This window comes from Lepidochelys olivacea (assembly GCF_965140295.1).
Source record: "Lepidochelys olivacea isolate rLepOli2 genome assembly, chromosome: 2".
Lineage (NCBI taxonomy): Eukaryota > Metazoa > Chordata > Testudines > Cheloniidae > Lepidochelys > Lepidochelys olivacea.
Window position 1 is genome coordinate 218,006,560 of NC_140412.1, and position 22,663 is coordinate 218,029,222.

Consider the following 22,663-nt stretch of genomic DNA (forward strand, 5'->3'; position numbering starts at 1 on the left):
TCAAGGGAGAACAAATCAAAGTCATGCAACCCTTATTCTCAGCTCAGTTTCCTAGCCCCTTCTCTTATTTGAACCCAACTGGCAATCCATGTAGGTTCATTTAGAATTCATCAGATCATGGCCTCACACATGTATATGAGAACATGTAAATGCTTTCACTGTCTTTGAGAAATTGCATCATAGGCAAATATCATTATGACCATTGAACGTCAAAAAGTCAGGGTTGAGCTTTTGTTGACATCTAACCCTAGAGCTCAGCTGCTAAGGGAATTTTTGCCTTTTACTAAATGTTATAATCTTAGGGTTTATATTTGTTGTACTACTGGCTTGAGATGTAACTGGAGTGTTGCCCCTAACTCTACTCCTGTCCATACACACAAATGTCTAGCTTGAGTTAAGTGGTCCTTTAAAAACAAGCTATCTGACCCGTCAGGGTAAGAGTTGAAGTGCAAGTGCTGCTGACGGCTGAGCTAGTAATGCAGTGGGATTGCAGTCGCATGCTACAGCTCCAATTAGCACAACTCATCTACTGCTAATTCAGTAATTCTGTACAGTCTGGGGGTTGTTTCACAGTGTGGCTGCTCTCACTCCAGCTAGTCTGGCTGCAATAACACTTGAGTGGAGAAACTGAGGCTAACTGTTACAGAGAAGACGAGTGCTCAGTGGACTCTTTTCACACAGGTCACAAAAGGGCCACTAACAGAATTTAACCAGTCAGAGTTACCATTTGTTAGAACCTACAAGCTCTGGATGAAAGAGTCTCTTTGGATTTGCAGTTTTACTACTCTGAGAATGGAAAAACATAATTATATGATAAACTGCTTATATGAGAGAAAATGAAAATTCATTCCCAAAACCCTATAATGAATACTAATTGTTTGAAGTCACTTTTAATTAGTTGTTTAAAAAAGAGCATTTATATGCATGGAGTAAATTTTCTCTCACTCAGGCAGGTGTTACATAACTTGCAGCTCATTCCTTCAGAGCCCAATATCCAAAGGAATATGGTCCTAATGGCTTAGCAGAAAATATCTTTCAGAAAGGTTTTATTGTACATCTTCAGATATAATAGTATATAATTTAACAGATCTGAGAGATATAATAATTAGTCTTGAAGGTTAGTGGGTAGTATGGAGCATTTTTGCCAAGAAACATTAAATCTTTGCTACCCAACTGCAAACAAGCAATATCACTATTACCCATTAATTAAGAAATGGAAGCGTACTATGCGTTTATGAAAAAAGTAATAATTTTTCTGACTCATAATGACCCATTTCATGATTTTTCCATCTAAAAAGTGTTCATTTTTTTATTTTTTTTAATGTATTCCTGGATATAGGGATTATCACACTCACAGTTGTATTCTTTGTTTCTACATTAATCACTACAGATAGTTTCAAATAAAGCAAGTTTTCAAGGACATATTGCTCAGGCATGCCAAATTCTGAGAACAGATTAAAAAGAATTTCTAAGGACTTTGGTTATTTCTTAGATTTAAGTTAACAATGTTTTAGGAACATCACTGGAATATCCAGGTTTAGACAGTTTTGCAGTAACTTCTGTCAGTTAGTGGTAAGTGAAGAGAGGCTATAGACTTCAGAGTGTTTAATATTTACTGGTGAATTAGCACTTGCAATCATTCAGCATAAGGCAAAGCCTCTTTGAAATACAATAAAACTTAAAAATGACTAAAAAAAGTTGGATTGCTTCTGTGTAAATTAATAGTGAACTCCATGTTTTGTGCTTTCCCCTTCATAAAATAATATTTGTGTTACCACCTAATTTATAGTTCAGTATTCTGCAAAATTCTTGGTGTCATTGAAGATTGATTATTGACAGACATCCAATCAAACTCAACAGTTACTCTATCATGGCCATCAACGCTAAGCTTTTGACATATCAATCGATGTGATACTATGAAAGACTGATTAAAGCTTATATCATAATTAATTTTTTGCCACGTGAAACAAATTCTGGACAGACTAATTGAAAAAAAGGCTTTGTTACCATCTTGAATATTCAGCTCCCAGTGTTCAATATTCTTTTGTAATTAATTAATAAAAAGGTTAACATTCTGCATGACAGTTTGCACCTGTACATTACAAGGAATGAAAATAAAATATCCATACAAATAACATTTTGAGCTTGTTCCAGTTTCCATGAGTACGAAAAATAAATAAGCTGAAAATGACAAGACACACCTGTTCATTCACATTCAGCTTTCCCATGCCATAGAATATAGGATTGCTTCTGAAAAGACTCTGAAACAGTTCATTGCACTACACAGGGGCTTTCTGTTTGCAAATTCAGGGCCCTAATTTTGCAGCTAGTCTATGTCTGAGGGGCAACTGTGTAAAGGATTCTCTTTCTTCTCTTCACTCTTGGAAGTATTTGAAGTAATTCATGAATCGAACCCCCATATTTTTATTATTTAAATAGCAAAAGTTCCAGCTACAGTGAGTACTTTATTTGCTTATATTATGGAAAACAATTTTAATTAGTTCATTTTTAGAAGCACTTGCTTCAAGGGAATGGAGCTGCCTACTTTTATTGGCTATTAAAAGTTAAATAATTCCCTTTTACAACTTTTACCCAAAAGATAGTGAATGGTTTAAGACAGAGGTTGGAAATAATTTCACGTGGTTTGTTTGCCATCTTTCCCAGATAAACTGTACATTTAATTCTTCATCTAAATAGCTGGATCATTTACATTCTCTTCGTTAATGCCTCTATCGTTCTCTACATAGCAATTAATGTACCTTTCCAGGGATCTGTTTTAAATAGTGTGAGGACAAGAAACCGCAAAATTAGCTTGTAAAATAACGCCCCTTTCCTGTGTCCCCCCTCCCCATCTTGGTTTTGGAATAATAAAGGCAGATCGGAAGGTCGTACGATGACCTAATTTTGGCAGCTGGCCCAGGAGACGCAGAAAATGTTCTCTCGGCTCCACCCCAAACAAGGCACAGGCACTGGTCACTTTCGTCAAGTGCCCTCTCCTTCCAAGTTACTCTCGGGACGTGCTGTCCCAGGTATCCTGGATAACAGGTACGTCACTTTCCCGATTTCGCTGCTTGCTGCGGAGTATCAGACAGAGAAGAGCGGGGCGCGCTGTGCGGGGGTCCAGCGGGAGCAGCCGGGGCGGGGTGCGGTGCGGTGCGAGGCGCTGGCTGATGGCTTCCCCACGCACGCCGGGGGCGGCCGGGCAGGCTGGGAGGCGAGGAGCGGCACCACGAGCGAGCGCGGCGGCGAGCCGCTGGACGCGGGAGGCTCCTGTGCTGGTGGGTTGAGGGGAGCCCGTGGCCCGGCTGCAAATCCCCCCCAGCGGCCCCAGGAGTGACGCTCCAAGGCGGGTGAGGAGGCGCAGCCCAGCCCCGTGTAATGCCCTCTGCTTGGGGGAGGGGGAGTCCGCGGGCGCCTGCCAGGGGCGCCCGGCGGCCGCCGCGGGCTCCACTCGCCCGCCGGGCTCCTGTCCCTATGCAGGGCTGGGGGAGGGGGCGGGCGCCGCTGCATTGCGGCTGCAGCCGGTGACTCTGGGGGAAGGAGGCGGGCGGGCGGGCGCGCGAGTGGGGTGGGGGCCGGCGAGAGGCGACGGCTGCGGGGCGCCCGGACCCCGCTGAGGGGCCTGCCGGAGTCTCCGCCCCGCCTCCCGCCCGAGCTAAGGAGCAGCCGCCGCAGCGCCCTGCCAGAGCTGGGGAATAGCCCGGCGCGGGCGGAGGGTTAGTGTGGTGAGTACCGCGCCCGGTGCTGGCGGGCCAGAGCAGGCGCCTGCTGCCAGGCAGGGAGGGGGAACAGCGTTGGGCACCGCTAAAACTGTTGGCGGGGGCTCTTGAAGGGATCCTTGGCTAGTAGTGCGCGCAGGAGACGGGGAGCCGGCCCCTGGGGGCTTGTCCCAGCTCTGCCACTGGGTGACCTTAGGCATGTTACTTACCGCCCCCTTGCTCAGTGCCCCTTGCTTGTTAAGTAGGAGCGATCACCACTGCCTCCCAGGGTGGTTTGTGGCTCAGCTAAGGTTGGCAAAGGGCTGGGAAACGCACTGGGTGGAAGGTGCCCCAGGGATGGAAGTATTAGCGTCCTTTAGTTGTTTCTGTTGCCTTGGCAGGGCTAGGAGGAGGGGATAACTTGGAATGAGGGAGATGTACAAAGCCAGGAGGGAGCTGTCTTACTGAAAATACATGTCCTAATTCCTCATTCTCACCCCAGCAAGGTATTCTAAAAACTGGTGCATCCCCTGCCTGGGAAGGGTTCTGTTGCTGTTCATTGCACTCTTTAAATGGGATATTTAGTGCTATATCGCTTAATCTCCATCTCACTCTGTTGTTTAACTCTTCAGGGGTGTCCTTCATATGAAAGACGCTATAAAGTATTGTGTTGTGTACTTCTGCTTTTCTGCTATGAATGAATTTGCAAATCAGTGCAGATTAATGACATTGAATATTTCGGTTCTCTTTTCAAGGTTGCAATTTGTGGCACTGAAAAAGTTGCATAGGATTTATCTAGTTAATGGACTCATCAGACTTATTTATTATTTAGATTGTTATATTCTGCAGACAAACTGGCTGTTCAGCTGTGGTTACACACTTAGCTTTTTTTTTTTTTTTTTTAACATGACATTAGTTGTATGAAAGCAAAGCACGTGCTCAGCAAGAGTATTACAAAGAAACTTCTTGTCAACATTTCCATAACCAACCCCTAATTTTAGGAGTTACACTGTCATCTTGGAAAAATCACACTTCTATCTGAATATTGTGTATTGTCTGTTCTTTTATAAGTAGGCCAAAAGACTGCTGGAACTGAAAGGGTTTAGAGGAAAATAAGGTTATTTTACAGTTTACTTTGTTTGAAAGAACTTTGTGTAGCCATTTTCACTTCCAGGATTAGTATGAAAAATCTCTTTGTACTATAGTTGGAGTTCACACACTTCGTTACACTATGAAAAAGTATTTTTATTTGTCTCCATAGTAGCAAAGATGAAGCTGAAATGGCAGCAGACAAACATCTTCTCAGAATAGAAGGGGAACAAGCTATAGGCCCAAGTGTGTTTAATTGTATTGCTGTGTAGCCCTTCTAAATATCAGCAAGGAAGCAGGAAAAATGGTTTTAAATTTTTTAAAAGAAAATGTGCATTGTATTGGCATTTTCGCTGTATTCAGTAACAGTGTCACCTTTTCTGTAAGAAACAGTTAGATTTCAAATGAAATTTTGCAGATTGAGATTTATTGAAACTGATGAAACAGATTTTCTTCAGTTTTTTAATACTGTTAAATGAAATGTAGAACTAGAAATTATGGCCTTTTTTTTTTTTAAGAGAAGTGGGGGGTTGTGGTTCTGACATAAGCAAGGTTATCCTGCGTTAAAATTCTTTCCTCTGCTTTATTCTTGGGTATAGTTTAGAAGGCCAGAGAAAAGAGTACGGTATGAGTACAATGTAGAGAGTTTAAGAGCAGAGTTTGAGTGAGAGTACTAATTTGTGTCTGAGTCACAATCTGAAAGTCACTCTTCTAAACTTTTATGTTTCATTTGACCAGTATTTACTTATTGATCCGGACATTCTTCAGCTTTATCTATAAATGCACTATTAACTCCTAAGACATTTTCATGTCACTTTAATCATTTGCCATTCTGTAATTTTAAGTCTTTTTTTTTTTTCTCAACTGTAACATCTTGAGAGTAAAATGGCCACATTGCAAAGACGGCCTGTAGCAGATGACAATTTCCAAAGTAGTGAACACTCTGATCCCTGTTGTTAATGTGGTGTAAGTTGGTGGTGATGGATGATTTATTAGGCAAAGGTTGTTAGCCATTATTTATCCCAATGATCTTGCTATTGGCCTCATTTTGGCAGCATGGGGCAATGGCATGGAGGGTTGATCATCTCCAGTAAGGTCCTCTATGATTCGATCATCAGTGGTGAGTGAGAGGACTTTGTGTTGTACTGAGAGCTATCTAGCTGAGTCTGCTGCTGCTTTGTTGGCTCAGCTTGCCTCCAGTTGGGTATCTGTTGAAGCATGATTCTAGGTAGGGTTATAGCCACATTTTTTTTTTGCTCCTTATCTAAAGTATAGGGATGCCTAGTCCTGGAGGTCAGGATTTTTCACTGAAAAATCCTGATCTTCGAATAATTCCTGATCCGTCCTAATCAAAATGGGAAAAATTGTTGCTTGCTTATTAAGTGGATACTTTCAAATGAGTCTATTTGTTGAAACCAAAACTGTGTGCAAAACAGCATCCATTTTGATGAATCTCCCCACTTGAAAAATTACTGGAAAATAGTTTTATAAAAAAATGTTTGAAATGAAAAGTTTTGTTGTTAACTCAAAAAACATTCATTTTGAAGCTTTATTTTTAGTTTGACTTAACTAAGGGAAAAGGCTGAAATTGAGTTGAAACATTTTGAAATGATCAAAATGTTTTGGTTGACCCAAACTTTTTATTTTTTTATTTTTCCAGATTTTTGGTTTATGAAACCTTTTGAGACTTTGACACTTGTCCTGATTCAGGACAAATGAAATTTCTGATACCTCAAAAATTTTTGTGGGACAGGAAAACTGTTTCCTGCCCAGCTCTAATTCTGGTAATATAGAGATCACCTGCTACTCACATAACCTGAAGTTTGAAGTCAAGTCAGGCTTAGTATTAGAGATATCAAGGTCTCTTGGTCTAGATGACTGACTTGTCCATGAAATTATGCATCTATTATGTTAAGGCGGAGAATTATGACCTCTGTTGTAACCATCATATTATCCCAAGTGGCTTCTGATTCAGTTTACCAAGAGGCACAATGTAGTTCCAGTACTGGCAGTAGGGTGACCAGACAGCAAATGTGAAAAATTGGTACAGGGGGTGGAGGGTAATAGGAGCCTATAGAAGAAAGACCCAAAAATCGGGACTGTCCCTACAAAATCAGGACATCTGGTCACCCTAACTGGCAGGGACACTGCCATCTTTTACTCTGCCATCATTGATAGTGTGGCATCTGGAAGTTGTCCCTGCAGCATCCTCTTTGCCTGTTGCTCACAGAAGCATATAACAGGAAGTAGCAGGAAGAAAGCTGAAGCCCTGGTGCTGCAAGATTCTTGGTGAGCATGGTCATATACCATAGGGAATGTATTGTTTTTGACTTAACTCTGTATGCTACAGCACTGGTTTTCTTAGGCTTCTGCTAATGCAATGAGTATCTGGAAGTTTGGGTAATCTGATTAACCTAGACTACCGCAGCTCGGTTACCACTTCCTGTTTATAACTGTGAGGAGTTGTCAGATTGTTCATGGTTACAACTGAACTGATCTGGACTGGTCTGCTTGCTTTTGCTTGGTGAGAAATAACTGATCCTCATGGTTTTTTTTTTTTTTTCCTCTCCCACCCAGTTCAGACCAATAATGAGTCACCTATGAATTGGACCTATGTCTTTTTGTGGCTAGTTAAGGACGGCGGAGAGACTTTGGGCCCTATTATTGATGGCTATTGTTAACACCTTCATTATATGTGGCAAGCCTTTATGTACATGGTTAGGCCCTTGCTCAAGAGCCAGCGTTGGTCATTTTTGACTTTTGATCAATGTTCCCTCTAATTTTTGACAGGCCCTGTGCCCAAAAAATTTCTTCTGTGCAAATTGTTGTGCTTCTGTGCAAATTTTTGTGTGTGCAGTGTTTCGCTGTGTGTGCAGGATTTAGGATCTGTGTGCACACGCGCACAGCTTAGAGGAAACAGTACCTTTGATTATTAATGTCCCATCTCAAATATCCCTTTTGTAGGGAATTTTGTTGAGGAAGTCGTGTTGGACAGCTCTGGCAACAGTGGAATTCCACAGATGTCTCCAATATCTGTCTGTCTGGTTTACAGCATGGGTATGGAATTGAGGCCTGGTCTACACAACACAGTTAGGTCAACGTAATTGCCTTACGTTGACCTAATAATGAATGTGTCTACGCTACAAGGTCCCTTCCACTGACATAACTCGCCTGCTATGTTGACTTAATTATTCCATCTCTGCGAGAGGCATAGCACTTAATTTGATGTTAGGTCGATGTAGAGGCAGTGTAGACACTGTGTGGCTTATGTCTACCTACCTGTCCTCCAGGAAGTGTCCTACAATGCTCTGCTGTGCTGGCTCTTGTAAACATTTTCAACTACACTGCACAGCAGCCAGGTACACAGGAAAGAACCCCTCCCCAGTTAAAGTATCAGGAACCTTTGAATTTTTTGGCTAGGAGAGCTCACCTGCCCAGCTAATCATGGTGTCTTCACATTCCAAATGCACTCCAATCTGGAGTACACAGGAGGTGGTAGATCTTGGTTTGTGGGGAGAAGAGGCTGTGCAGCCACAGCTCAGATCCAGCTGTGGAAACGTAGACATCTCTGAACAGATAGCACCACAGGATGTGGGGATGAAGGGCTACACCAGGGACACACAACAATCAAGGAACTGCAGTGGGTGAATCCGAAGACAAGGGAGTGAATGGTCACTCTGGTGTGGCACTGCAGACATGCTGCTTCTACAAGGAGCTGCATGTGATTCTCAGTGGCGACACCACTCTGACCCCTAAGAGCAGTGTGGATACCTTTTGAAGAGTTGGAGTCTTGGGCCAGTGCAGGCAACACTGAAGAGGAGGTCTTGGATAAGGAGGAGAATGGGAGACAGGTGAGTAGAAAATCCATTCTTCCAGAGATCCAGGCGCTGTTTGTAACCCAGAGCAGTCCAGCCAGTCGCAGAACAGCATCGTGGCCGACCGTGATGCCGGGGAAGGAACCTCTGGTGAGTATGTAATTTCAAGTAATATTTTGGGGTCACATGTTCTTGTGTTCTATTTTTAATTTAAAATTATAAGGCGAGGTAGAGTGATTATCTGCTTCCCAGTGGCCACAGCAGCTAGGCAGAAGGTGCCCCACAAAAAAGACTGTTTATGTATACAGGGATGGCCTGGTAATTTTCCATAGAGATTTCCAGGAAACTTTCATGGAGGTTCTCTGCATTCTGTTGCAGAAAGTTTCTGGGGAAGGCTGTCTTATTTCTTCCACTGTAGTAGGACACTTTCCCACACTACTCCACTATTAATTCATCTGGCATCATTATAGTACACACCATAGTAGCATAAGGACCCGGTCTGCACTTGGACACTTGCAGCATTTGTTCCCTTGCTGTCTCTGTTACCCTCAGGAGAGTGATATCAGGTAGGGTCACCTAGATGAGACGGTGGTAGTTTTTCATTTCAACTGCTCGGACTGCAAACAGTAGTGCCTGGGCTTTCTTGCCCCCCCCCGCCCCTTGTGATTTTCTACCCCTTCACCCACAATTTCCAAAACATGGCTGTAGTTTGCGTGTCAGGGGTTGACCTTAGTAACTGCAAGCCTTGGGCAATGGCTAGCAGCAGTGGCACCGGGGGAGGAAGAAGGGAAATTTTGTGATGCCCACTTGCCACTGTAAGCACCCCCAGCACAGTCTCTGCCAAAGCTTACAGTTTGGGAGGGTCAGTTCTGGTTCCTGATCTCCAGACAATATCCATGTGTAAAGGAGTGGACTCACCCCTGTAGTGCCTCCTGCTGGTCATTGGGAATTAACTCTTTTCCAGCCTGGAATGCCCTCTGTAGGCCAGTGATCCACACAGCTCTGGTCCCTATGTCCCTCACAGACCCCGGTGCCCCTTTCTCTGAGGTTCTGCCCCCTGGCAGTACCCCACACTCTGCCTCTGGGTCTCCCCTTCCTGGGGAACCCCCAACCCACTATCCCCACCTTGCCTCAGTCTGGGCTATTACTAGTCATCACCAAGCTCCCGCTCCCTGGGCAGACTGCAGTGTAAAGGCCACTCATCACAGGCAAAGGGGTTCGGACCTGTTGCCTTCCTCTGCCTCCCAGTACCTCTCTATGGGCCTTGGACCAGGCCTTACAGCCTGGGGAGTTGCCAGCCTGGAGTGCCCCCGCTTAGCCTGCTCCTTCCCCAGCACTGCACCATCCTCAGTACCCTGTCAGGCAGGCAGCCAGGTCCTGCTCTCTTCCAGCCTGAAGAGAGACTCCTTGGGCCTCTGCCTCACAGCCTTTTTATACAGGCCACCTGGGGCCTGATTGGGGAGTGGCCCAGTTGCGGCTGCTTCCCCAATCAGTCATCCCAGTCACAGCCCTCTCCAGGGCTGCTTTTAACCCCTTCTACTTTAGGAGCAAGGTAGCCACCCCGCTACACCATGTTACAAAGGGGAGGTGTTATGACCCCTTACCCATCTCTGGTCCTGCCATGGGTTACAAAAGTTCTGCTGCCACTAATTGCTATGAAGTTATAGGACAGTGTGATCCCACAAGTCAGTGTTTGTTTCTTGGGACCAGAAACGTCACTTCAATGTGTTCAGCTGTTGCGTGACTGCCAGCAGCAACCAGGAATTGTTTCTTTCTATGGCTTCCAGCAGGGTTGCTTGAAGGACATCGCAATGTTCTGTGTTGCGGCTCCTCTCATGGCTCTGGAAATGCTGCAGGACAAGGTGTGTGCTATGGTGTTTATAATGCTGAGTTGGGTTCCAGTTTCTCGGGAACTGGCATACATGTGGCTATGCCAGCCTTTTGGAAAAAGGCGCAAAATATTATGGGTTGCAGTTGAAATCGGGAGAGGGAGAAAACTGCATCATGGACATTGAAGCCATGTTCCCACTCCCCCCTGCAAGAATGTTTTGGTCCCATGAGGCATTGCAAGCCCTTCCCAAAACCCCCCTGCAGTGAGTTGCACTGCAGTATAGCTACCCATGGTTTACTGCTTTCTGCATCAATGCAAGCACTGCTAGTGCGGGTGCACTCCACCAATACAAGGAGTATGGTGTGGACACGCATTACCGATTTAATTACTGCAGCTGCTGGATGTCGACTTAACTGAAGTCGACTGAAGTTTGTAGTGTAGACGTGCCCTGAGGCTGTATTGATATTCATGGTTGATCCCCTCTTGGCTATGTATTAAAGTGAGATCTCCTGGCTGATTTTTATTAGATCTGTTGGTGGCCTTTAAAACCATTGGAGACAAGGTTTTGTTATCACGCTCCTGGTTGCTGATGAATTTGTCTTTCAGCTGGTTTGTTCCTCTTTCCTTTGAATAATCCTGGGTGGCAATGTTTAGCAACTGTCCATCTTTCTAGAGGAACCTCACACACATGACCATAAAGGCTTTTGTCTTGTCACCTTTCCTGCTCCATTCTGCAGTAACAGAATGTTGCAGTTCAAATCTAACGTTCGTGTGTGTCTCCAGAAGGGGGAGTCCTGAAGTTAGTGCGTTGGTTTGTGGTTGATGCTAAAATATTTTTGCTGATTAAGTTTTATTCGTCTAGATAAGTCAGAGATGTAACTGCCAATGTAGAAGTAATCTTATTTATAGACTGTGTTGCACATGATAAATTATCCATATCTATTCCACTTTTTTTAATCCTAATCATTTTAGATAACTAGTATGTCATTGTGACTAGCATGGAATTCCTTAACAAAGAATGTTTTAAAAATGTAAAGTCACTTCTTTCTCATCAGCACTGATTAAGTAGGATACTGTAACTAAGCAATCAGTATTTCAACAAGTATTTATTTTCAGCATGTAATTTAAGAGAGGAAATATTGTGATTTTTTTGGCTTAATACAGTCTGTGGCTTGCATCTGTTGCACACTCTTGTTCATATCACATTGTACAGGCTCTAACTAGGAAGCTAAATTTTCATTTATTAGGGTGAACAGTCTATTCCTTGTAGATTATTATAGATTTTTGTCATTTTTATATAGGTCTCATCATTTTATATGACAGAGTACTCCATTTAATTATTTCAGATTTTCTCATATGCATGCAACTTCTTACCTGTCAATATCTGAAAGTAAGAGTAAAATGGGCCTGAACTAAATATATTCTACATCTTATGTGACAATGGTTTTATATCAATAACAGAGTATGACAGAAAATATGCCCTGACTTGAAAGTATGAGAAGGATATCAAAATAGCATAAAAAACATGATTCCATTGAAACTTCCACACTCATTTTTGTGATGTGTGGCTATGTTTATATTTTGTGGTCATGTTATATTTTGGAGTGTGGTTGAAATTGAATCATCTATGGCAGTGGTTCCCAAACTTGTTCCGCCGCTTGTGCAGGGAAAGCCTCTGGGAGCCGCTGGAAGCGGTGGCCAGTACATCCATTGGCCTGGAGCAGCGAACCGCGGCCACTGGGAGCCGCAATCGGCCGAACCTGTGGATGTGGCAGGTAAACAAACCGGCCTGGCCTGCCAGGGGCTTTCCCCGCACAAGCGGCGGAACAAGTTTGGGAACCACTGATCTAGGGGAAAGCTGAGCTCATCATCTCTCTTCCAAAGCATTCCTTTCCTTCTCCAGTCTCTATCACATTTGGCGTTTTCACTATACTCATTGTCTCTCAGGCTTACCGTATTGGTATGGTGTTTTTAACTCCTCTATCTCCTTCTACACTGAAGGTATTGTGAAATCTTTTCCTCTCCTACATCTCTGAAATCTGCATATGCTCTCCATACCCCCTCTATTAAAAACCTTGTCCTGCTCCCAGTTATTTCTTGCCTCTGCTACTTTCCTCCTTTCTTGTATCATTCCTCTTCAGTCTGTTTAAAATGCATTTCTAAAAGTCCTCAAGCTTTCCTGCCCCCTAGACCCTCTTTACTGGCTTCCTTTTGGCTTCTGCATCAAATTTAAGCTCCTTGCCTATGCCTTAAAGGCTCTGTATAACATAGTTTCAGCCTACCTTTCTGTTCTTGTCTCCTTTTGCTCACCCCTTTGGTATAAAGATATGATCACTGCGTTGAGTAATTTACAGTCGAGAGCTGGGATCCAGCAAAATCTTACATTTCACAAGATTGTGGGAGGAAGACTTGTGGTTATCTAATATCTTGTACTCACAAGTTACGCATCATACTAGAGTTCTTATTTATTTTTATTAAAATCATTGGTAAACTTGAAAAATAGTTTTGTGCATTATAACCATCAACAAGGAAGAAGAGGATGTGACCTTAGTGGACCAAGAGCCTGATCCTGCATTTTTCAAGTCAATTGAGTGCTACCATAATGTAACTCACTTGTATCTATGTATGGATTTATATTCTCATCTCTGCAGTTTTCTGTGTTCATACACAGTTAATACAAATCTGTGTTTAAAAACATTCAGCTCTATATAAATACACCTTCTGACTGCTGTGGATTTTTTTCCTTGAGAAAACCGCTTTAATTCCCCCAAAGTCCTTTGAAAGCAAAGGAAAGACTCTCGCGTTGATTTCAGTGGGCTTTGCATCACAACCTAGTAGTCCAGGCCCATCCCAATTTTAGGGGCTCAATTTTTCTCCCCTTGAAGACCAGAAGAGTTTTTCCATTGACTTTTTAATGAGAACAAAATTGGACTCTAATAACCTAACACTATAATATGGTGTTATTCCTCTAGTTAGATTATACACAATGTATGGTAGAAAGAACATTAGTCATAAAATAAAAGAGGTGAGGTCAGGTTGTCTTGAGAAATCATTAGTGACTATGCAATTATGGGAGTTTAGTCACATTAAAATTGTTGCTAAGGATGATGGATAGAAATCCTAGGTATAAATATTGGGGGAAACGCACACAGTTAATGATCTCTTTAATTAAACATATGTTGTGGTGTTTCAATAATATACCTGTAATGATTTTTATTGAGGACAATGTAACGACTAATTTATCTCAGAGATTAGTATTGATCAAGGTAAAGCTAAGATCAATATTAGATTTTGAGGGTCACTACCTTTGGAAATGGGATGAAATATTGAAGACAGTGCATATATTAGGTTGTGTTATTTTTTTAAGGAATGAGGGAGTTAAACTGTTTAATGTAGTATAGTATTTATAAATAGGGCTGAGCTAGTAAAGAGTTGTATAGTTTAATTTGGCCATTTCCATAGTTAAACTGCTCCCTCCTTTCTTAGTCTCAGTGTGAAAATCTGCCCTTATTCAACACCATGGCAAAACTCCCATCAGCTTCAATGGGAGCAGGAATTTATCTTCTGTCAGTGTCTTTTAACCTTTTTTCATTTTGCAGATCCCTAACAATTTTCAGATGGAAATCTTAGGAATAGTCTGCAGACCCCAGGTTGAAAATCACTATTCTATGGTAATAATAACCTTTTGCAGACCCCCTGGACTAGTGGCCCCCAAACTGCTGAGTGCCCTACCCGGGGTCAGGCATTGAGGAACATTCAGGGGGCATGGTTTTGTGGAATTAGAAAGTTGGCAACCCTACTCCCAAGGGGGCACAAACCAGGTAAGGGGGGAGACATGATCAAAAAATTTGCGGACCACTGCCTTTGACATAATCTCCAGATCCCCAGGCGTTTGTGGACCACAGGTTGAAAACCACTTTTCATATTTAGATTCATAAACTAATGGTGAGACTCAAGTTAGCCATCGTGTCTTTTTTTTTTTAAGTGGGCCCTTTAAGTGGCTAACTATTTTGTAACTGGGCAAATATCTGGCTTATATTTTGGTTTTCTAAGGTGACAGTTTTAGTTCATGTTAAATGCTAGTTATCAAATATCTCTGCTTTTGGTATTCCATTTTAAATTAAAGAATTACAGGTTCCATTTTCATCAAAACAGTCAGAGTGTACAGAATAGTGTATAGAAAATTGACAGAGGTAAAACATAAGTAAATGCATCCTAAAACATTACATAGAACATGTGGACTTTACAAAAATTAAACAAATACAGCTTTTGCAATAATACGTTTAAACTGTACGTGTACCCAGAGGCTTTGTGTGAGGCACATAACTTAGAAATACTATTTCAGTAAAATGTATGTTTTGAGATTTTCAAAGGTGCCAATGTAGTGCTTTCAGTGGGAGCAGGCCACTCAGCTCCTGCAGGCACCTTTGTAATTTCCATCTTATCCTAATATATTTCATGTATAAATTGAAATAACAATACTACATGGTGACCAACATCAATGCAGAATCTTCCAGAAAATATGTAATCATTTTATGCTTCCTGAACTTGTGAAGGATTTTTTTCACAAGAGAGAAATGTCTTCCTTTGATATTGCTCTCTCACTGAAAACACTGGGCCAAACTCTCAGTTGGTGTTAATTGGTGTAGCTCCATTGCCTTCAAGGGAGTTATGCAGTTGACACCAGCTGATGGTTTGGCTGGCTCTTTGGAAGCCCAGTGTTTTGTAGCTATGAAATGAGCCTGGACCAATGAGACTATACCAAGTCCAAACATTTTTATCACTGTAGAAATGACATACAGATAAGCCATATTTATCTTGAACAAATTCATACCACCTAGAAAGCAGTTTGACCATTTTTGATAGCGTTTGCTCTTAAAAATCCCCGCAGACAAACTTGGAGTGTATTCTCGCCTCATATCTCATGTGCAGAATTCCCACTCATTTCAACAGGAACTTAATTCACAGGTGGGTGAGAATAGACAGTAGATGAATAAGATATAGGAAAGCCTGCTTCCCAGAGATGCTAAAATAAATGAAGTGCTACTCTTCTTAGAACTCGAGGGCAGATTTCATAACAAGAATGAACTCAGAGGTAAGATGACCAGGTGTCTGTCCAGTTTTTGACCGGAACACCTGGTGGAAAAGGGATCTTGGTGGCTCCAGTCAGCACCGCTGACAGGGCCGCTGACTGTCCAGTTGGTGGTGCTGTGTAGTGCACCTGACAGGCTCCCTGCTAGCCTCCATGCGCTCGCCTCTCAGGAAGCAGCCAGCATGTCCCTCCTCTGGCTCTGACACGTAGGAACCAAGCACCACCCCCGCAGCTCCCATTGGTCAGGAACTGTGGTCAATGGGAGCCGCAAGGGCGGCGCCTGTAGATGGGGCAGTGTGCAGAGCTGCCTAGCTGTGCCTCCGCTTAGGAGCCGGAGAGGGCACATGCTGCTGCTTCTTCTGGGAACTGCTTGAAGTAAGCACTGCCTGGAGCCTGCACCTCTGAGCTCCCCTCACTCCCCTCTGTCCCCCTCGATACAAGCCCAGAGCACCCTCCTGCACCCCAAATCCCCCAGCCCCACCCCAGAGCCTGCACCCCCAGGCAGAGCCCTCACTTCCCCCCCCCGCACTCCTGCCCCAGCCTGATCCCCTCCTGCCTGCTCTCCAGACTCCTCAGTCCCAGCCCAGAGCATCCTGCTACACCGCAAAGCCCTCATCACCAGCCCCACATCAGAGCCCTCACCCCCAGCCAGAGCCCTCATTTCCCTTCTGCACCCTGAACCCCCTCATTTCTGGCCCCACCCCAGAACCTGCACCCCCAGCCCTGAGCCTATACCTTCTCTCTTACCCGAGCCCATTGCCTCAGCTTGGAGCCCCCTCTCATACTCCAAACCCCTCGGCTCCACCCCCCAGCCCAGGGCCCCTTCCTGCAGCCCAAACCCCTCATCCCTGTCCCCACCCCAGAGCCTGCAACCGGAGCGCTCTCATCCCATCCCACTGCCTCAGCCTGGAGCCCCCTCCTGCACTCTGAACTCCTCATTTCTGCCCACACCCCAGAGCCACACCCCTAGCCGGAGCCCTCACCCCCTCCCACACCCAACCCCCATGAGCTAGCCCAGTGAAAATGAGCTAGTGAGGGTGGGGAGAGCAAGTGACAGAGGGAGGGGGAATGGAGTGAGTGGAGGGCCGGGTCTTGGAGAAGGGGCAGGGCATGGAAGGGGCCTCTGAGGAGGGGTGGGGCAGAAGGCAGGGCAAGGTTTTGTGCGAGTAGAAAGTTGGCAGGGTGTACAGACACTGGTTATGCAGGTGTTAACCACACTCTGTAGGTGAAGAGGCCACTCCCCCTTGCCCCTGCTGGGCATGTGCAGACTGCAACCAGAGTATAAAAGGGAGCAGCTAAGCTGACCACAGAGGACACTAGACATACACTGCAGACAGGGCTGGCTCTAGGATTTTTGCCGCCCCAAGCAAAAAAAATTTTGGCTGCCCCTGTTTTTCTTTTGTGCCCCCTAACTCCTCCCCTTCCCAACCCCTTCCCCAAATCGCCAGCCCAGCCTCCTCCCCCGGGCGTGCCACATTTTTACCCCCCCATTGCTTCCTGCGGTTCCTCCCCACCCTAGCTCACCTCTGCTCCCCTGTACATGCTGCTGCTCCGCTTCTCCCCCCTCCCTCTCAGATGAGGGAGAGGCAGTGTGTTCAGGGGAGCAGGCGGAGCGGAGGTGAGTGAGGATGGGGGGGATCGCAGGAAGTAATGGGGGGGCAGGGTAGAGGAACCGCTCCCCGCCCCAGCTCACCTCCACTCCACCACCGCTGCCTACCCTGAGCGTGCTGCCACTCAGCTTCTCCTCCTTCCCTCCCAGGCTTGCCGCGCGAAACAGGTCTTCGCGCACAATGAGGGAGCGGGGGAAAGCGGAGTGGCGGCAGTGCACTCAGGGAAGCAGATGCGAGCAGGGGCAAATTTCTCCAGAATGCCAGAATGCCACCCCTAGAAATTTGCCGCCCCAAGCACCTGCTTGTTTTGCTGGTGCCTAGAGCTGGCCCTGACTGCAGGGTCCTCCTGGGAAGCTTCCAGAGCCCCAGGCCTCAGAGGCCAGCCGTACTGAGACCCTGATGGACACCCAGCTGACCACTGAGGCTGATGGAGAAGAGATTGCAGAGGCTGCAAGATTGCTGCCACTGGAAGTCAGAGTAGGAAGGGACCCAGGGATCAGGACTGTAGTAACAGGAGGCCAAGACTGATCACAAAAGTACTGGTTCTGTCGGGAGCTGGTGGAGAAGGGTGGGCCTGGGTTTCCTTACCCCAATTGCACCCATCACAGGGTGAAGTCAATTTCCCCTGAAGGGGTGGGCTTTCCTCTCAAAGGACAGCTCTTGACTGGCCATTGGGACATGCTGCCCTGAGTAGAAAGGCAGCTCTGTTGACTCTGGCCACTGGGACATCCTGCCCTGGAGAGAAGGGCGGCTACATAGACTCTGGCCTTGAGCCATGCTGCTCTGAACAGAAGGACAGCTTTATTGACTCTGGCCATTGGTCCACGCTGCCCTGGGAGCCAGGGAAGCCATATTGACACCAGATCCTAGACCACTTGAGCTGTCCAATCCCCATTTTGTGTCCCCACGACGCGACACGCCGTGACGGGGTGTACCTACCGCGCAACAGCTCCTATTAATCACTAACAGGTGTTCATACAGTACATTTTACAATTAATTAAGATTCCAATTCAGAAGTTACTGGTAAAAAGAATGATTTAGTCCTTAGAATTGGTTGTATTCTATGATTTTAAAATTTCAGAATATTAGCAATTCAGTGGATTCAAATGTATATCTGTTAATTTTTTCATGATTAATCTCCTCTTTATAAATTATGTATAAAACTACTAGAAATTTCCATTGACTTTCCCTGAAAATGTACATATTTGCTGACTGATTTGCCTTTAATTTAGCTGTTCATTAAATTTCTGCCTCTAGAAATCACAGGTATTTGTATATATTTTATAAATCTCAGTGAATATATAAACTCCTAGGGGCTTTGGGATCTAGTCCTTCAGAATGAAAGTTGCTGTATAAATAAGTTGCTCTTTAATATTAAAAGTAAGATTCATAGGTGACCCAATGTAAGTTATTTCACTCTTAATAATGCCTGTCACTGTCAGCGGTGGTCAGAATGCTGACAGCTCAAAGTACAGAGATGATGAATAGAAGTTTTAGGGCTATGAAAGTCCATATACTACAGCAGCTATTGTTATCCTGGACCATTATTGGATTTTCTAACAGCAGTTATCCTTATCAAAAAAAATCTGCAGTGTACGTATTAAGAAATTCAGTCCAGCTTTGTTTACACCCTTGGTTATAAAATCTAGATTGAAAGCTGCACTGACAGTGGAGAAGCAAGCGATGATTGCATTGTGGAAACTTGCAGTGCCAGATTGCTACTGATCAGTGGGAAATCAATTTGGAGTCGGGAAATTTGGTGCGGGGCCTGTTGTCATGTGAGTGTGCAGAGCCGTTGATTGCCTCCTGCTATACAAGACTGTGACTGTCTGCAACGTGCAGGACATAGCAGCTGGATTTTCAGCAATGGCATTCCTGAACTGCGGTGGAGTGACAAACAGCACGTATATCCTATATTGGCACCAGACTACCTTGCCACAGAGAACATCAACAGAAAGGGCTGCTTTTCTGTGGTTATGGAATCAATGGGGGATCACTGGGGACATTTCATTGACATCTGTGTGGGCTGGTCAGGGAAGGTGCATGTTATTTGCATTTTAAGAACACAAGACTTTTCAGAAAGATGCAAGCAAGCACTTTTTTTCTTGACCAGTGAATTATCGTGGGGAATGTTAAAATGCTAATAATGATCCAGGGGGACCTAGCCTACCCATTGTTCTCCTGGCTTTGAAGCTGTACGCCAGCCATCTTGACAGCACCAACAAATGATTCAAATGTCATTTTGCACCTGCTGAGCCAGCAGCTGAATGTGCATTTGGTCAACTGAAGGGGCCCTGACATTGTTTACTCACCAGACTGGACCTCAGTCAGAAAAATACCCCAACAGTCATAGCCGCCTGATGTGTCCTGCATAATATATGTGAAGTGAAGGGGGAAACTTTTCTGCTGGGGTGGAGGGCAGCGGTGAAACAACTTTCTGCTGAGTTTGAACAGTCAGACACCAGGGATATTAGAAGAGCTGAACACAGCTATATGGCTCAGGGCTACTTTGAATACCATTTTAACAGTGAGCCACAGTAACACATTTTGTTGTATTGTGCTCTACCTGACCCTGCTCTTTTGTGGCCTGGTAGGAGTTGTGTGGTGGTTGCTATACATGTAGGAATATAACACCATCAGTACCTCTGAAATTTTGTTTGTGGCTTATCTTATGAGTTGTCACATGGTCAGTAACAAATAATTGGTTTGCTTTCAGACCTGCTGAGCACTCAGTAGCAGATGTTGCAAACTAGTAGGGATGAGTTGTGTTTTAAATAATATACATTTATTTTGTAACAGAATTCAGGGCGGGGGGGACCTGTGAAATGTTAAACAACTATATTTAAAACTTAATAAATTAAGTTCGGTAATTATAAAGGGGAAAGAACATTCATGTCCATTTCAGCTACACCTACGCCAACCGTGGCTTTCACAGGAGAACATATGTGAAGCTGTGATTCTTTAATGTCCCCTGGGGTGGAGTGGTAGGAGAAGTGCAGTGACATCAGGGGGTCACATGGAATTTGGGGTGGGGGGTGTAGGAAGGTCCCGATTAGGGTGACCAGATGTGCAGTTTTCGAACTGGAACACCCGGTTGAAAAGGGATCCTGGCTGCTTCGGTCAGAACTGCTGACCGGCCCATTAACTGTCCAGTTGGCAGCACTGCACAGCAGGGCTGGCAGGCTCCCTGCTAGCCTACGCACCACATGGCTCCTGGGAAGCAACCGGCATGTCCCCTCTCCAGGGCAGCAAGGGGGCTCCGCACGCTGCTCCCAGATGAAGCACTGCCCCCACAGCTCCCATTGGCCGGGAACCACAGTCAATGGGAGCTGTGGGGGCGGCGCTTGCGGACATGGTAGTGTGCAGAGCCACCTGGCTGTGCCACCGTGTAGGAGCTGGAGGGGGGGGCCTGCTGCTGCTGCTTCTGCTTTCGGGAGCCGCTTGAGGTAAGCGCCACCTGGTGCTTGCACCCCTGAGTTGTCCCTGCGCCCCAAACCCCTGACTCAGCCCTGATCCTCCTCCCACTCTCCAAACCCTTCGATCCCAGCCCATAGCACCCTCCTGCACCCGCAGGCAGAGCCCTCCCACCCTCCAAACTCCTCAGTCCCCACCCAGAGCCTGCTACTGCACCCCAAATCCCTCATCCCCGGCCCCACATCAGAGCCTGCACCCCCAGCCAGCGCCTGCACCCCAACCCTCTGCCCCATTACAAACCCCCTACCATATCCTGAACCCCTCATTTCTGGTCCTAGCCTGGAACCTGAATCCCTAGCCCAGAGCCTGTACCTCCTCCCATACTCCAACCCCCTGCCTCAGCTCAGAACCCCCTCCCATGCTCCGAACCCCTCAGCTCCACCCCCCAGCCCAGAGCCCTTTTTCGCATCACAAACCCCTCATCCCTGGGCCCACCCCAGAGCCTGAGCCAGAGCCCTCACCCCTTCCACACCCCAGCCCCCTGAGCCAGCCTGGTGAAAATGAGCAAGTGAGGGAGGGTGGAGAGAGCAAGCAAGAGAGGGAGGGGGCATGGAGTGAGTGGAGGGTGGGGCCCTCAGAGAAGGGGCATAGGTGGGGCCTTGGAGGAGGGGTGGGGCAGTGGAGTAGGACAAGGGTGTTCAGCTTTGTGCAAGTACAAAGTTGGCAACTTTAGTCCCGATATTGAGTTATCAATGGACTGCAGAGGGAGGCGAGCCCGGGACTGTTGAACCTGCAGGTCCATCAGAGTCTGCAGCATCTGTGTTTGGTTCCTGAGAAACCCCATTATGGTCTGATGCACCTTCCTCCTCTTCTCCTTTCCACTCTTTCTTTCTCCAGGATGTCTGCAATGTTCATCATCCTCCAGGCCCTGTGCTCACAGTCAAATGCAGCACTGGCTTACAGGATTTCACTGAATGTCTCATCCTGAGTCCTCTTCTTTCTCCTTATCTGACTCAGGTGTGGAGCAGGAAGACAGTCAAGGCTGCAATGGCACCAGCTGCAGATCTCTCTCTCACTCACAGAACTCGCTCCTCTAATTTTTTAAGCATTGCATGCTCATTCTCACTTTTGTTTGAGATTTGTGCATGGCATCAGTCACAGCACCAGCCCACAGTGAATGTGACCTGCCAGGAAATAGGGAAATGAGGGAATTGCTCGGGTGCATGAAACTAGTAGCATAGGGTATTGGTACTGAATACTGGCACCATTTTCCACAGCAGTGATGATTTTAGCTGATATCTCATTCCTAGGGGTAACACAGACAGAGAGAGCACAGCTGCTGTTATCATCCTGAATCTATCTGGGCCAGTATGCTGCAAGCCTGTGTACTGCAATGGTGCTTGCTGAAGTTATCACTGACTGGGGTGAGGAGGTGTCCTATTGTAGAGGAAGAAATGTAAAGGCAGCCATCCCTAAAACTTTCAGGAGAGGATTGCAAAGTATCTCCATGAAAGCTTCATTGAGATCTCAGACAGATTCAAGGAACATCCCTGTATACGTAAACTGCTCTGCGTGCATTCCAACCCTCCTGCCTAACTTTCTGGAGGGGACTGAAAAGCAGATAGCAACTGTACCTCTCTTGGTTGTTCCACTGTCTTGTCTAGCATGAGTAAATTAATCAAAAGCTGTATCCTGCTGTGGTGCAGGGCGGCATCCCTGTAATAGAAAATGTATGTACACATTTACCCAGGGTTCCTTCCCCTGCATTGGGCTCGACTGGCTGGATTTCACTGGAGTCAAAAACAGGTCGTAGATTGCTGTGCAGTTGGAGTCCCTTGGTTGCCTGTCCCCCATCCTCCTCCTCCTCCTCCTCCTCCTCGTTGTCATTCTCCTCCTTGCTATTCACAGAAGAGATCAGTGACTCAGGCACCTGGGAGGCATCAACCGCTTCCTAGAGCTGTAGCTTGGCAGTAGCTGGGGTAGGTGATTCACTTGCTGAGATAAGGAGGTCTTTACATTTGGTTGGGTCAAGCCCTTTGCACATCCCAAAGTACAATAGTAATGGCAGGGGTGAAGCAGGTGGAAGGATTTGAAATTTCATGGGGTGCAAAGTC

General features: G+C 45.6%; 1 protein-coding gene across 1 annotated transcript in view; it reads left to right on the top strand.

The window, feature by feature from the left end:
- The first annotated feature begins 3,611 nt into the window (after positions 1-3,611).
- The window catches only part of THSD7A (thrombospondin type 1 domain containing 7A), a 534,141-nt gene continuing 515,089 nt past the window's right edge, over positions 3,612-22,663 (top strand). The window contains exon 1 of the mRNA XM_084619828.1: positions 3,612-3,725. The gene's annotated coding sequence lies outside the window, so the exon portion shown is untranslated. The remainder of the gene's footprint in view (positions 3,726-22,663) is intronic.